General features: G+C 47.6%; 1 protein-coding gene across 8 annotated transcripts in view; it reads left to right on the top strand.

Annotated features, from left to right (window-relative positions):
- Positions 1–14402, top strand: part of RIMBP2 (RIMS binding protein 2) — a 1529140-nt gene that overhangs the window by 365781 nt on the left and 1148957 nt on the right. The window lies entirely within an intron of this gene.

Here is a 14402-nt window from a genome sequence, read left to right as displayed (position 1 = left end):
ATCCATACTTTGTTCACAGATTTTGCACTGTGCTGGACTGATACACCCAGTGAAGTTTGGAGCAGTGACGGGTCACACTGATGAGCACATGGAGCCCTATGTTGTGACCTGGCCGCTTCATACGTCTGGCCCCAGTCCTGTGAAACAGCTTCTTTCTCTGACTAGAAGCCAATGAAATAGCTTCAGAATAGATTGCACATGGTGTCTCCTGAGCACAGCTATTGGAAATAAGCTATGCCACAGGGACTGTGAATCCTGACATTTATGGAAAAGACAAGATTTTGTGGACTTGTGTGGGGGGGGGCGTTAAATCAGCAAAAGGTAATAGAATGATTGCAAAAGTCTCAGCCAATGGCTGCTTTGGGCCGTATTCCAGTTATTAATTTTTCGCACACTGTGCCACTCCAGACAGGAAGGAACCATATGCAAATCAGTTTTGGTGCTACTCCAATCGAAACAGTTCACCCTGGAGTATCGGCCCACGCCCCCGCTGAGAGGGAACACAAGTAACTCCAGACTGATTTCTGTTCGGTGGGGTCTCATCAGAGCAGTGCAGTTTGGATTCTATGGCCAGAGGGCAGAGAACCCCTGTTGGGGCAAACCTGTCACACATATGGCACCACAGTAAAGCAACACAACCTGATGGATAGAATGCTTGCATAAGTTTCAACCACTAACAACTGCTCGGTCACATTCCTGTGCTTGGTGTCTTTTTGACCACTGTGCCTCTTCAGAAAAGGTATAACTATATGCAAACCAGTCTTGGTCCTGCTCCAATGAGAACAGTCCAGTCTAGCACCTCCTCCAATGAGAACAGTCAAGTCTTGGTCCTGCCCCAATGAGAACAGACAAGTCTTGGTCCTGCTCCAATGAGAACAGTCAAGTCTTGGTCCTGCTGCAATGATACCGTCCAGTCTTGCACCTGCTCCAATGAGAACAGTCCAGTCTTGCACCTGCTCCAATAAGAACAGTCACGTCTTGGTCCTGCTCCAATCATACCGCCCAGTCTTGGTCCTGCTCCAATGAGAACAGTCCAGTCTTGCTCCTGCTCCAATAATACCGCCCAGTCTTGCACCTGCTCCAATGAGAGCAGTCCAGTCTTGCACCTGCTCCAATGAGAACAGTCCAGTCTTGGTCCTGCTCCAATGATACTGTCCAGTCTTGCACCTGCTCCAATGAGAACAGTCTAGTCTTGGTCCTGCTCCAATGAGAACAGTCCAGCCTCCCACGTCCCCTCCTAACAGGGACACAAGCGACCGCAGACCTGTCTGAGCCTTGTCATGCCTTTCCAGTCAGGGAGAGCCTGGATCCAATTTGAAAGTGAGCATTGAACATTTGTCTGGGAACACCTGTTTCACTAAAGGCTGCACATTGTAACAGCAAAAAAGGATGGATGAAAAGTATGCAATGAATGCAGCCTTTTCGAATCTCTCATGCTGCATTCCAATCCATTGTTTTTTGTGCATGCTTCACCTCATCAGACAGGGAGAAATCATGTAAATTAGTCTTGGTGCTTCCCCACTGGGATCAATCCAGCTCAAACTGCAAGACCGCATCCAGATGAGACCTCCAGAAAATTCAGACCACTTTCTACCTTGTTGGGCCTTTCCAGTGAGGTGCAGCTTTGACCGTATGGCGATGCTAGCCGTGTCTGGGGTACCATCCTCACTTGGTTCACCACAATAAAAGAACAAATGCGATGGGTGGAAAGCTTGCTAAAGTCCCAGCCCCCGGCAATCACTTGGGTTGCAATGTGGTCTATCTTTTCGTTTACAATACATACAAGTCAGCCTAGGGGGGCATTATAGATTGAGTGACAGCTCAGATGTCGGAGTTGGAGAGGAGTAGCTTCATGTTCATTATGCATTAGATCTTCCAGTTTCCAAATGTGAGAGATTGAGAACGTTCAGTACAGGATGACCACTATGGGCGTAAAATTAAACGTCCATAATAAGGGTGTGACTCCCACGTGGAGAAGACCCAGGAGGCCAGAACTGTCTGTGGCGCGGTAGGAAGAGGTTTCTCGAGCCCGCTGTAGCTAACAGCCTCCGCAAGCAGGGCCAATGTTGGACCCAAAGAGACACAGGGACCACCACAGGCACTGAGGCTTCTCCAACATGGAGCGATGAGTTTACGTAACTAGGATCTGTGATGTTCTTGGAAGAGATGGACCGGCGGTGTTTATCAGAGACCCCTGACATGTGGCAGGTGCGTCATTTGGGGGTGCTCCTGCATGGACAAAGGACACATTCAGAGGGGCTGGGATCCTAAGACCCTGTATGAAGAAAGAGCTGCACATGGAAGATTCATGACCTGAAAGAGATTCTGTATTTTAAAAAGTTTGCCAGTGTAATCCTGCTCTTTGCTGTTCATTTCTTCGCCTTTTTTACTACTGGAGCTGAAGCTCAGAGGCAACAGGTCCCGCTCTGAGGCTGTAGGATGGTAGAACCGCTGTTCTGTAATCTTTACAGCCCTTTATGCTGATCTCAGTGGAATGACAGACGGTCCTAGGGCAGGAAGCATACCAAGATAAAGAGTTGCGCTTGTGATGTCACCTCCCTGGGCATGGACTGGCTGGTGGACATCTGGGTTTCCTGTATTTTTAATCGATTATGGGGGCGGGCGCTCATATAAAGGTTTGGTCTGATAGACGTTGAATTCTTCCTGGTCCATGTGTTTTTGGTATCCCTGAAAGATTTGGCCACAACATCCAGTAGAGCATCTGGAAAGTCTGAGTCAGGATGTGGGCACAGCATGCCTGGCATCCTAAGGAAGAACGCGGGCTTCCTGTGGGTGTACTCTAGGTGTGCCACTGCTGCGTCTGTGGCATGGGCCTTGTTTAAAAGGACCTCTTCTGGCCTAGACTTACTTCCAGCAGTAGCACCAACCCAGTGGGTACTCTCAAGGGGGTGTACCTTCCTCTCTGTACCTTGATACCCTCTCACCGAGAGGTTTAACTCTGCATAAAGCAATTCACCCCTTTACAAGAGGCTATTATTTAGCTGTGAACCTGTGAAAGGAGGTAAAAAAAAACAACTAATTAAGCGGAAGGTGATAGCAGCAAGGCTTGGGGTGCAGTGACCAAGGTTCCAAGTCACCCCTCAAGCTAGATGTTGTCAACAGCTGAATCCATCTGGGCATTAAGAAAATCGAACAACAGTGCCTCCTACCTATACTAATGAAAGCAACATATAGAAAATCTTTTATTTAGTATAGGAGAAATCTGAGGATAGAAATATAGTGCCACTTTAGCACTGGATACAAATAAAGAACAAATGGCGACGTTTCACTTAAATCCTAAATGGATAAAAATAAACAAATAACGGCGTTCCTCTTAAATCCTAAAATCCTATCACATTTTATGTAAAGAAAAAAATGCAACAATAAACAATTATAATTTACAATTATTATAAAACAAGTTTATTAAAATGTTACAGTCCATATAAACTACATTTAAAAGATTATTGGAAACTGAGTTACTGTTTGAGAGGTGGAGAGGGGTGGAGCCCTTCTCAGGCAGGAACCTCAGTCTCTGTCAGGGTGAAACACAAGCAAAACGCACATTAATCTGTGCTTAACCCTCTGGTAGCTTGGAAGAAAACAGCCAGGCTTGTGAAAAGTAATTATGCAGCAGTTCAGAACGGTAGTAAAGTGAAAACACAACACAAGAAACATACCACACAGATTTAGAAAAATAAAGTAAAATGTAATCAATTATTTGAGACCAAAATGACACAAACCCAATTAGTAGAACCAAAGCTGTGCAATTTTAACGATTTAAGTGAATATAGTGCCTAAAAGCACAAAGCCCCTACTGTGGTTATCTGGTCACGCCGGTCCGAGTCAAAGTCACAAGTTCAGGCCCCAGTTGGATGCTGGGTCAGAGTCGACCTAATAAAGGTTGTAACTGCTTAAAGGAGGCGTTTGATATGTTTGCGCCGCAGAGTGGCCTTGAAATCAGAGTGTCTTATTGCAGTGGGCTGCTGTGTATCCCTTCATATCCCTGATCCCGACAGGCAAGGCATGCTGTAACAGAGGTTGTTTACAGATTGGCCTCAACCCCATTCCGTGTCACTAGAGACCGCAGACTCAGCTCACAGGTTACTGGATTTCCGTCCCTGATATACAGCAGCCCACTGCAATAGGCCACTCTGATTCTGAGACCGCTCTGCGGCGCGAACATTCCAAACGCCTCCTTTAAGCAGTTACAGCCTTTATTAGGTTGACTCTGACTCAGCGTCCAACTGCACAGACCGCGGCCGCGGCTGTCTGCACCCTTTACTCTCCTTGTACTTGACCTGGACTTCCACTCGGCCTTTGTCTGAAACAAACCTCCTCCAAGTCACTCTGACCTGGATCTAGGCAAAATGTACACAGGCATACCATTGTTAATGTCCTGATGATGATCCTATATCTTTTGTAAGGATCGAAACGCCGTTGACTTGTTGTACGCCATATACACCTCTTTATTTAATACTTATTATGTGTAATGGTGTCTCCACTATAATTTGTTTGTCCTACCAAAATGTGTTTCATACAAACAATTTACTCTGCCTGAGCCTTTTTGTTTCATGTTGTACGTCCTTCCCACTAAGTTGGATACAGGCTAGTGTCCCACTTTATTTGTTTCTTGCTGAATTTTGTGTATATTAAGCAATTATATATTAAAAATACCTGTGCGGCTGGACAGCTGTAAAATATAGTACTGATTGAGTCTAAATTTATTATTTGCTGTCATTAATCCTTGTCTATGGACCACTGTCTTTAGAAATGCCTGATTACCCAAGGTCCCTGACCAACCTTATTTGGGTTCCCTTGTTCTTCACAACATGTTTGTAATCTCTTTGCAATCTTTATGTGCTCTTTTTCTCATTATTTTGTGACCTGTTGTGCCAGTTATCCTCCAACCCTCCCTCTTGTTGTGACCTTTTATGCCATTTTCACTCTCTCTCTCACTGTTTTGTGACACCAGTCTCCACACTGCTGCCATGCTGACCGCACAATGCAGAAGGACCTGTCTCATGCACCCAATGCCGCTTCACATGCAGCAACCCACCAGCCACACAAGCACTGCCAACGTCCACACTGGTAACACCCAGCACATGGCCCACTCATCCTGCACATGCACACACCCCAAGACACACTGACGTGCATGATCCTCTTCACCCACTCACTCAGCAAGAACACCACCGAAAGCTGGGATCTATTAGACAATGACGCCCCAGGCCTCGTCTACCTTATGGAGGCATGGCTGACTTCCGCGTTGGCTCCTGACATCGCCATGGCCATCCCAGTCGGATACAAGATTACAAGACAAGACTGCCAACACAAAATCAGAGATGGAGCCACCATAATGTTCAAGTATACCATCAACTGCACCACCTCCACAGAGATCGAGATACCTACATGGAGCGCCTGCACTTCTAACCACAAATCTCTTTCAATTTCACCCTGAAACTAACCCTAGTCTACCGCCCACCAGGACCACGAGCAAACTTCACCAACAACATTGCAGATTCCGTCACCGCTCTCATTATTGATTCCAAAGCCTCCATCCTTCTAAGAAACCTCAACTACCACCTGGAATATCACTCCAACTGAGCTGCACTCCTCGACCTCCTAGGGAGTCTCGGACTGACACAACACATCACCGGACCTATGCAAAACAGCGAACACACCCTTGGCCCGTTTTTTTTTTTTTTTTAATTCTTTTTAAAAGAGACAGCGGCATAGCAGTAGAGAAATACAACGCATCTATCACTTGCAAAATAAATACAATAAACCTCAGCACTACATTTGAAGACAGTTTCATAACATGGACTCAAGAAGAGAGGTCTTCGTCATCTGTTGGTATCAAAGGTGCCTCACATATATCCCCTCTGTAAGCATTCCAGTTACCCCAAATTGAGGACACTTTTTTGGACATCCCCGTGCAATGTATACAGTCTTTTCTCTAAACATGCACCAGTCAAGGTTTTGTTTCCAGTTTAACAATGTAGGTGGCGTGTCGGACCCCCATTTTTGTGCAATGTCCCTTTTTGCCGCTGTAAGACCTAATGTCACCCAGGTTTTCTCGGAGGTGTTAAGGTCAGTAGGCTCAAAGTAGAAAGAGGCGTGTGGCACACTGTATTATGCAAAGGGTATTCACTGTATGCTTTAAACTGATCTCACTTGTTAGTTTGGGTGCTGGTGGGTATCTCCCTCTGACCCTGGGGAGTTAAAATGAACAAATATTGGTGGCGCTGTTAAACTAATAACAGTGTCCCCAACCGGCACTCCATTGGGACAATGTCCCCGAAATTCTTCCTTTTTTAAATTCAATAACTGTGTAGACTTGTCAATTCGAATGTCTCGGGGTTTAATTCTTCTACATTGCTGCATCACAATGGTTCCGTCAACATGGATTATATCAGTGTTCATCTTTCCAATTTCTTTATATCCGTGCACTGGTAAATGTGGAGTCCATATACAGTTATGGGTTCCAATTCCCTATGCATTTCGGGACTATGCCCTTCATAAGGGGAAACCTTATATCTGAAAAATGAGATACATGATATTGAAATCCAAGAGAGTCTTCGACTCCGCGAGTTAACATATATATTGCATGCGAAAGTATGCTGTGCTGTGAAACGAATTTAAAAAAAAGTTTCAAGTGCAACAAGACCGATTTGTGCGCGAACTCAAAAAGGTACAAACAGAGTCTGTGTAAAAAAAGAACGCGGTGACTACATGTAGGTCAACCGTGTTTGTGGAACTTATTAACACAAGCAAAAAACGTGCTCCCAGTGTTTAAACAATGTGAGTGAGCAACTGGGTGCGATAAACAAGATCTTAGGATATGATGAACAGTATTTACCTGCTACGTGTAATAATCGGTGAAATCAGAAACAGTGGATCGAAGTGCTGGAGTGAAAAGCTATATAAATGCACACTACGCGTGTTTGTGCTCTGTGCCCGTGTAAATCAAAGAGTAAACCCCACGTGTTCTCAGTACTCCATTTCTTACCGAGTCTGAGCGGAAAAGTGGTCTTACGTCCTTGTCCCGTAAACAATGGTGAATGGTGTCAGTGCTCATGCCGGTTTAAAAAAGCGTGCAAATGAACAAGCGGAAATGTGAATCCTGACAAAAACTGAAAAGGGGTCGTGATGGAATAAGTGTTGATAGCGGCCATCTTGGAGTGGTGCAATAGCGTGAAATTGAATGTGAGATTTGGTGGAAACAAAAACATGGGGTAACTTGTATGTTATCAAACATGATGATTAAACATAAACATTCATTGACATGCAATTACAAGAAACAACTAAATTCCAAGCGTTCATTAAGGCCCTAAGTTACCCCATGTTTTTGTTCACACCAAATTTCACATTCACCACTTTTCCGCTCAGACACGGTAAGAAATGGAGTACTGAGAACACGCGGGGTTTACTCTTTGATTTACACGGGCACAGAGACATCAACAACTCTGACAAATGGATCTCAGACTACGCCGACAGGCTGGTGCCCAGCAAACAAAACCACCAAACTAGAATCCAAAAGCAGGCTAACGAGTTTACAGAGGGACTCCCATCAACCAAGAGATACTGCAAACAATTAAAACGTAAATGGAGAGTCAACAGATTGAATCTGACGAGATCAGCTATATCTGCACTAAATTGCGACCGCCAGCAAATAAGAGAAACCAAGAAGGCGGCCATAGCGGAGTGCATACAACTCAGTTCCAACAGCAGCAAGGGGATCTTCGCAATCATCAAGGACCTAATCTCCTCAACAGCCACCGCCAACAACATCATCCCCATTCAAGTCCTATGTGACAACCTATCAGACTTCTTCAGCAACAAAATCGCAACTATCTACAACAATTTCTGCAGCAGCCTTGGGTCAGAAGACACAGGAAACGCCATGACCATATGGAAACCAATGACCACAGAAGAGACAGCTACCATCATGGGAAGCATACACTCCAGGCCCCAGTGGACCCGAACCCCCACTCCATTTGCATGAGTCCTCCCCAATCAGCGAAAAACTCACCCGCATCCTAAGCAACTCTGTCGTCACCTTCCTGGAAGCCTGGAAACACGCACCAGTCAATGCACTCCTAAAGAAAGCATTTTCAGACCCGCCCAAGTAGCATGCTATCACACAATCTCCCTCTTACTGTACCGAACCAAGGTCATGGAAAAAGCAATCAACAAGCAACTCACAGACTACCTTGGCAAGCACCTGCTTATAGACACCACACAATCAGGCTTAAGACCCAACCGCATCCCTGAGACAACCCTCATTGCAGCAACAGATGACGTCAGTGTTATCCTCGACCAAGGAGTAACGCAGCCCTTGTCCTCCTCGACCTTTCAGCAGCATTCGACAAGGTCTCCCACTCCACCTCGATCAGAAGACTACAGAGGCCAACATCCAAGGACCCGCCCTCAGCTGGATCTGCTCGTTTCTACCCCAAAGAACCCAGAAAGTCAACATGACACCTTACAGTCGAAAGTCAAGTACATCATCTGTGGAGTCACCAAAGGATCTTCACTAAGCCCGACGACCCCTTTTACCATACATGACACCACTGGCCAACATCATCAGAATGCACGCCATCAACACGCCTGTGCAGATAACACACAACTATTACTGTCCCGCACGGACAAGACGCCCTGGACTAGAATCAACTTCTCCTCCTGCATGACCTCAGTGGCAACCTGCATGAATTTCAACTGCCTCAAGTCCAACTCAGACCAGGACAAAGTCGTGATTTTCGGACAGAAGCCCTCGCCGTGGGACTCCACTTGGTAGCCAACAGAGCTAGAGCCCACACCCATCTCCACATCACCAGCAAAACACCAAGGAATCATCATAGAGAAAAAGCTCGACATGACGAACCCATCAACTCCGTCATCACAACTTGCTTCCATATCCTGAGGGTGCTGCAAAACATCTTCAAGTGGCTACCAGATAACACCAGGAAAACAGCCACTAAGGCCCTCATAACCAGCAGACTTGACTAAGGCAACACACTATATGCTGGAATCACCAAACAGCTCCTGAAGAGACGCCAAACCACCCAGAATGTGGGGGCCAGACTCATCCTCAAGCTACTGCACCACACCCACACGACACCAGACCTCAGGAAACTTTACTGGCCTCCCACACAGAAACACACTTGATTCAAATTCCTCACACACAAACAAAGCACTACACAACATAGATCCGCCTACCTCAATAGCTGCATACACTTCCACCAACACACCAGACACCTCCGCTCAGCCTGACTCTCACTGGCACACATACCCCGCACTCACAAAAGCAGATCAGGGGTCCGCGCTTTCTCATACATCCCCCCAAAAGCGTGGATGACCTCCCAGAGCCCCTCAGAGGCTCCTCATCACCTCTTGAGTTCTGCAAGGAGCTGAAGACCCGGCCTCTTTGAATAATCTCCAGGGAGACCAGCGCTTATCGACCTGCAAAGCGCCTGGATACCCTCATTGGTGATTAGTGCACTATACAGGTCTGCATAACATAACAGGCGTTATGGTGGATTTCTGGGGTGAAGTGTGGAGGCACGTGTAACTCACAACATAATGGGATGGCTCTTTCGAGGTTAAAGGTCATTCCTTATTGCCCGAGGATTGAGAGCTGTGATTGGAAGCTGTTCCCTTTTGTTTTCACTTTGGATTGATTTTATTTTACATTTCCTGGAAGCAGGGAGAAATATTTATTAACTTAATATTTCGGTCCATTCTGCGATTCAGAACAAGGGGCCATATGTAGGAAGCCAAATTGCGATCGCAAATGCCGAAATTCGGCGAATTTCGGCGTTTGTGATCGCAATTTGGGCAGTGTGCTTTGTAGCACACAAAAACCCACACGCAAAATAAGGAATCGCAAAATTTGCGATTCCTTATTTTGCTAATGCATTTAAGGAATCCCAAATTGCGATTCCTTAAATGCAATGTAGGAAGCACCCAAGTTGTGCAATTTTGGCTTAAGGAATCGCATATTACCACCAACCTCAGGTTGGTGGTAATTTGCTATTTCCTTGAAAAATGCACTTTTTTGCATTTTTCAAAGTGCCATGTGGCGTACATACATGCCCTTAGCGCATGTATGTGCGCCACATGTGCACACATGTTTATTTCAGGGGTGCAAAAGGGTGTCCTATTGACACCCTTGCACCCTTGAAATTGCATTCTCAATTTGCGATTCTCTAATTGAGAATCGCAAATTGAGAATGTCTTCCTATTCATTCCTATGGGCCTTCTAGCCCGTAGGAATGAATGGCAAGGTATTCCTTATTTGCGAATCTCAATTTGGGATTCGCAAATAAGGAATAGGTGGGAATCGCAAAATATTTTGCAAATCAGAATCGCAAAACACGTTTTACCTACATATGGCCCAAGGTCCCTTGATTACTTTTTAATGAAAATCTTCACATTTTCTTAAAAAATGTATTTCTTCAGCTCAGCCTTTCACCCAGGTGGGGCTTTAGAGGTCTGATCTCGTCAGACAAGGTTCCCCTGCTTGGTTTTTCGACAGGAACAGGTGTCACACGGGCGACCCCTGCAGTGTTCCAGTGCGGGGGTCAGCGACTCGTCCAGCGTCATCACCTGACCCCTTTATGCAGGCTGCTGGTCTGTTGGATGTCAGCAGAGTAATGAGTTATCGCCACCGTGTGGCCGGTGTCAGCCATTGCATCGGTATTACAAGGCGCATCAAAAACCCTGTCTTTGAAAATGAAGACTTACGTCACTCCCCGTCACAAGTCTTGAGGGCAAGAGGCAAGATTTGCCGATCACATCTCTCAAAAATAGTGACTTTAGACAAATGCACCTGCTCGGCAAATCTGGTACCTCCCTCTCCTGGGAGAACACCAGAACCGACGGGTCCTTCAACGACCCCCAGTAGCAGAAGGGCGGGGTCAGGTGGCGTTGGGGGTGGGGGTGATACTCATTCATCCACTGCACCCCTGCTAGGGGCCCCAGCCCACCCCTTAGGGTTCTGGGTTTTGCCCCCGGGTGGCTCCTAACCAGGCGCGCAACACCCATTGGACTCACAGGGCTTCAGCTCCAACCCCCCCCCCCCCGCCCACTCGTGGCAGTCCGGGATGAGACACCTTCCCGGGCAAAAAAGCAGCCGCACCCGAGCACTTCACAGGTCTTTAAAAGACCATTTGCATGTTAATGAGGCCTTGCTGTTGTTTCACCCCTTCTAAGAGCCCCTGCAGCTCCACTCTGCCTATTGCTTAAAGTTCAGCCCCCCCCCCGAATTTTTGCTCAGCCCCCCCCGAAATTTGGCTCTAGTTGCGCCTCTGCTTCTAACCCTGTCCCCTCTTGGTACGCTGCTGTGTGCTCACCTGACATGAGCCACCTGTTTATGGTCAGTCACCTGTCACTCAGTTAAAAGCTGCATGATTAACAGAGGGCATTGCCAAGCACTGACCATTGAATTAACCAGGCGGGGGGCTCTGCACCGGCTGGTTAATTCAATGGTCAGTGCTTGGCAATGCCCTCTGTTAATCATGCAGCTTTTAACTGAGTGACAGGTGACTGACCATAAACAGGTGGCTCATGTCAGGTGAGCACACAGCACACACCAGCCGGTGCTGAGCCCCCCGCCCTCGTTCCCACAAATGCACTCTCTCATGTGCCTCACTCACGGTTTAATTCACACAAGGCTCCTGCCTTCTGAAGAGTATTTTGGGGCAGATTTACAAAGCCACTTGCGTCACTTTTGCACCGTCGTTGCGTCACTTTTGTGACGTAGCAGCAGCGTAAAAGTTGCGGCCCATTTATAACGTGACGCATCTAGGTAGATGCGTCACGTTGTGAAGCCCTGCGCCACATTAAACCTGCGTCAGGTTTAATGTATGCAGGGTGGGCGTTCCGTCGCAGGAAGCCCCGTAAAAGTGATGCAGTGAAATATACAAGATTTCACTGAGTCACTTTTACGTCCATGCTGCGTCAAAACCCTGCGCCTGCTTGAAGCAGGCGTAAGGAGTGACGCAGCATGTTAGGCATAGGGCGCCCCTGAGCATTGCTGGAGTTGCGTCGTGCTTGCGACACGACTCCAGCAATGCGTGACTTTTCCGTCAACAGATGCGTCAGAATTTCTGACGCATCTGTCAATCCTTGCGCCATGGTGCGCCGTATTGTAAATACGGCGCATCCATGGTGACGCAAGGGTTTTGCATGTTGGCGCACGGAAAGTGACGCATCTCTACAGATGCGTCACTTTCTTGTAAATCTGCCCCTCTGTGTTTACACAGCATCTGCAAACTCTTATGTATGGTCCCGAAAAAACACCTTCTGTCTAACTTCATGCGTAGTGTTATCTTTTCTCATAGTCTAATGTGATCGGCCGTTCCGCTGCGGGTAATCTGTTCCCAGGCGAATTACATAAGTGTCCCGGGAGCACAGCGGCTGTGTGCACCCGTTTTGTGCACCACCGGGGCAGTACAGTATTACAGAAGGGGCTGCAGACACGTGTGTGACTGGCTCTGTAATGCCCATATGGCTGACACGCATGTAACGCGGGCGCCATCTTCAAAAGGCGTTCCCTCATTTGCATGCCAGGCCAGTCCCCTCCATGTGGAAGAACAGGCAATCCCTAACCGGTTTTGGCGACTTAGACCTTCTGAGTGAGATACATCTTACGTCCTGTGGCGTAGTGAGCACGGGACCCACGTCTGAGCATGCGCATGGCACTTAGAGCTTTACCTGCACACAACATCAAGGTGATGGAAGGGCGGCCTGAAGTAACGCCAGGCCCTGGGGTCCAGACCCAGCAGCATATGGCTGGTTGTTGTCTAGAGTGGCACCATGGCTGAAAACAACAGTCATGAATGCAGCGCCAAGTGATCACCATTAATTCAGGTGTACCTGCCCTCACTTTGTTGTTTGTTATATTATACGAACTTCACACAAGAACACATGCTTGCACCCGTCTCAGAAGCTTTTTGCAGCAGGACTTAGGAAAAAAAAGGCAAAATCAAAAATCCAGGTGTCCAAAGCAAACAAAGGGAGAAGATCTCCGAGCAGGTGGCATTCCCCAATGTAGGCCTTTGAGGCTCCCAAAGGCTGAGGCTCGCGCAGACGAGCAAGGGGACGCACTGCGTCTTTCTCATGTGATGTCATTCATTACAATCTTCATGTTGCAGGAGTGCATATTCAAGCGACTGACTCACACTTGGGGGAAATAAATGCAATCTGGATGAAGGACTGGACTGGGCTTCCAATATGTAAGATGAAAGCGTCTGTTTTACACTGTATCCCTGCAGTGGCCTGTGCCATCTGTGCATCACAGCAATGCCCCTAAGAAGGCACTGTTGTGTCTTCCATGTTACTGCTCCTCAGCACAGTGCCTGTTACACACTGTATCCCTGCACTGGCCTGTGCCATCTGTGCATCACAACAATGCCCCTATGAAGGCACTGTTGTGTCTTCCATGTCACTGCTTCTCTGCACAGTGCCTGTTACACACTGTATCCCTGCAGTGGCCTGTGCCATCTGTGCATCACAGCAATGCCCTTATGAAGGCACTGTTGTGTGTTCCATGTCACTGCTTCTCTGCACAGTGCCTGTTACACACTGTATCCCTGCATCCCTGGTGTGCCATCTGTGCATCACAGCAATGCCCCTATGAAGGCACTGGTGTGTGTTCCATGTCACTGCTTCTCTGCACAGTGCCTGTTACACACTGTATCCCTGCATCCCTGGTGTGCCATCTGTGCATCACAGCAATACCCCTATGAAGGCACTGTTGTGTGTTCCATGTCACTGCTCCTCTGCCCAGTGCCTGTTACACACTGTATCCCTGCAGTGGCCTGTGCCATCTGTGCATCACAGCAATGCCCCTATGAAGGCACTGTTGTGTGTTCCATGCCACTGCTCCTCAGCACAGTGCCTGTTACACACTGTATCCCTGCACTGGCCTGTGCCATCTGTGCATCACAGCAATGCCCCTAAGAAGGCACTGTTGTGTCTTCCATGTCACTGCTCCTCAGCACAGTGCCTGTTACACACTGTATCCCTGCAGTGGCCTGTGCCATCTGTGCATCACAGCAATGCCCCTAAGAAGGCACTGTTGTGTCTTCCATGTCACTGCTCCTCAGCACAGTGCCTGTTACACACTGTATCTCTGCAGTGCTCCCTTAACAGCAGTTATACTCACTCTGTATCCCTGCAGTGGCCTGTGCCATCTGTGCATCACAGCAATGCCCCTATGAAGGCCCTGTTGTGTGTTCCATGTCACTGCTCCTCAGCACAGTGCCTGTTACACACTGTATCCCTGCAGTGGCCTGTGCCATCTGTGCATCACAGCAATGCCCCTATGAAGGCAATGTTGTGTGTTCCATGTCACTGCTCCTCAGCACAGTGCCTGTTACACACTGTATCCCTGCAGTGGC

Source organism: Triturus cristatus, chromosome 11 (genome assembly GCF_964204655.1).
Source record: "Triturus cristatus chromosome 11, aTriCri1.1, whole genome shotgun sequence".
In the NCBI taxonomy this organism is placed as follows: domain Eukaryota; kingdom Metazoa; phylum Chordata; class Amphibia; order Caudata; family Salamandridae; genus Triturus; species Triturus cristatus.
This window is presented reverse-complemented; position numbering and strand designations above follow the sequence as displayed.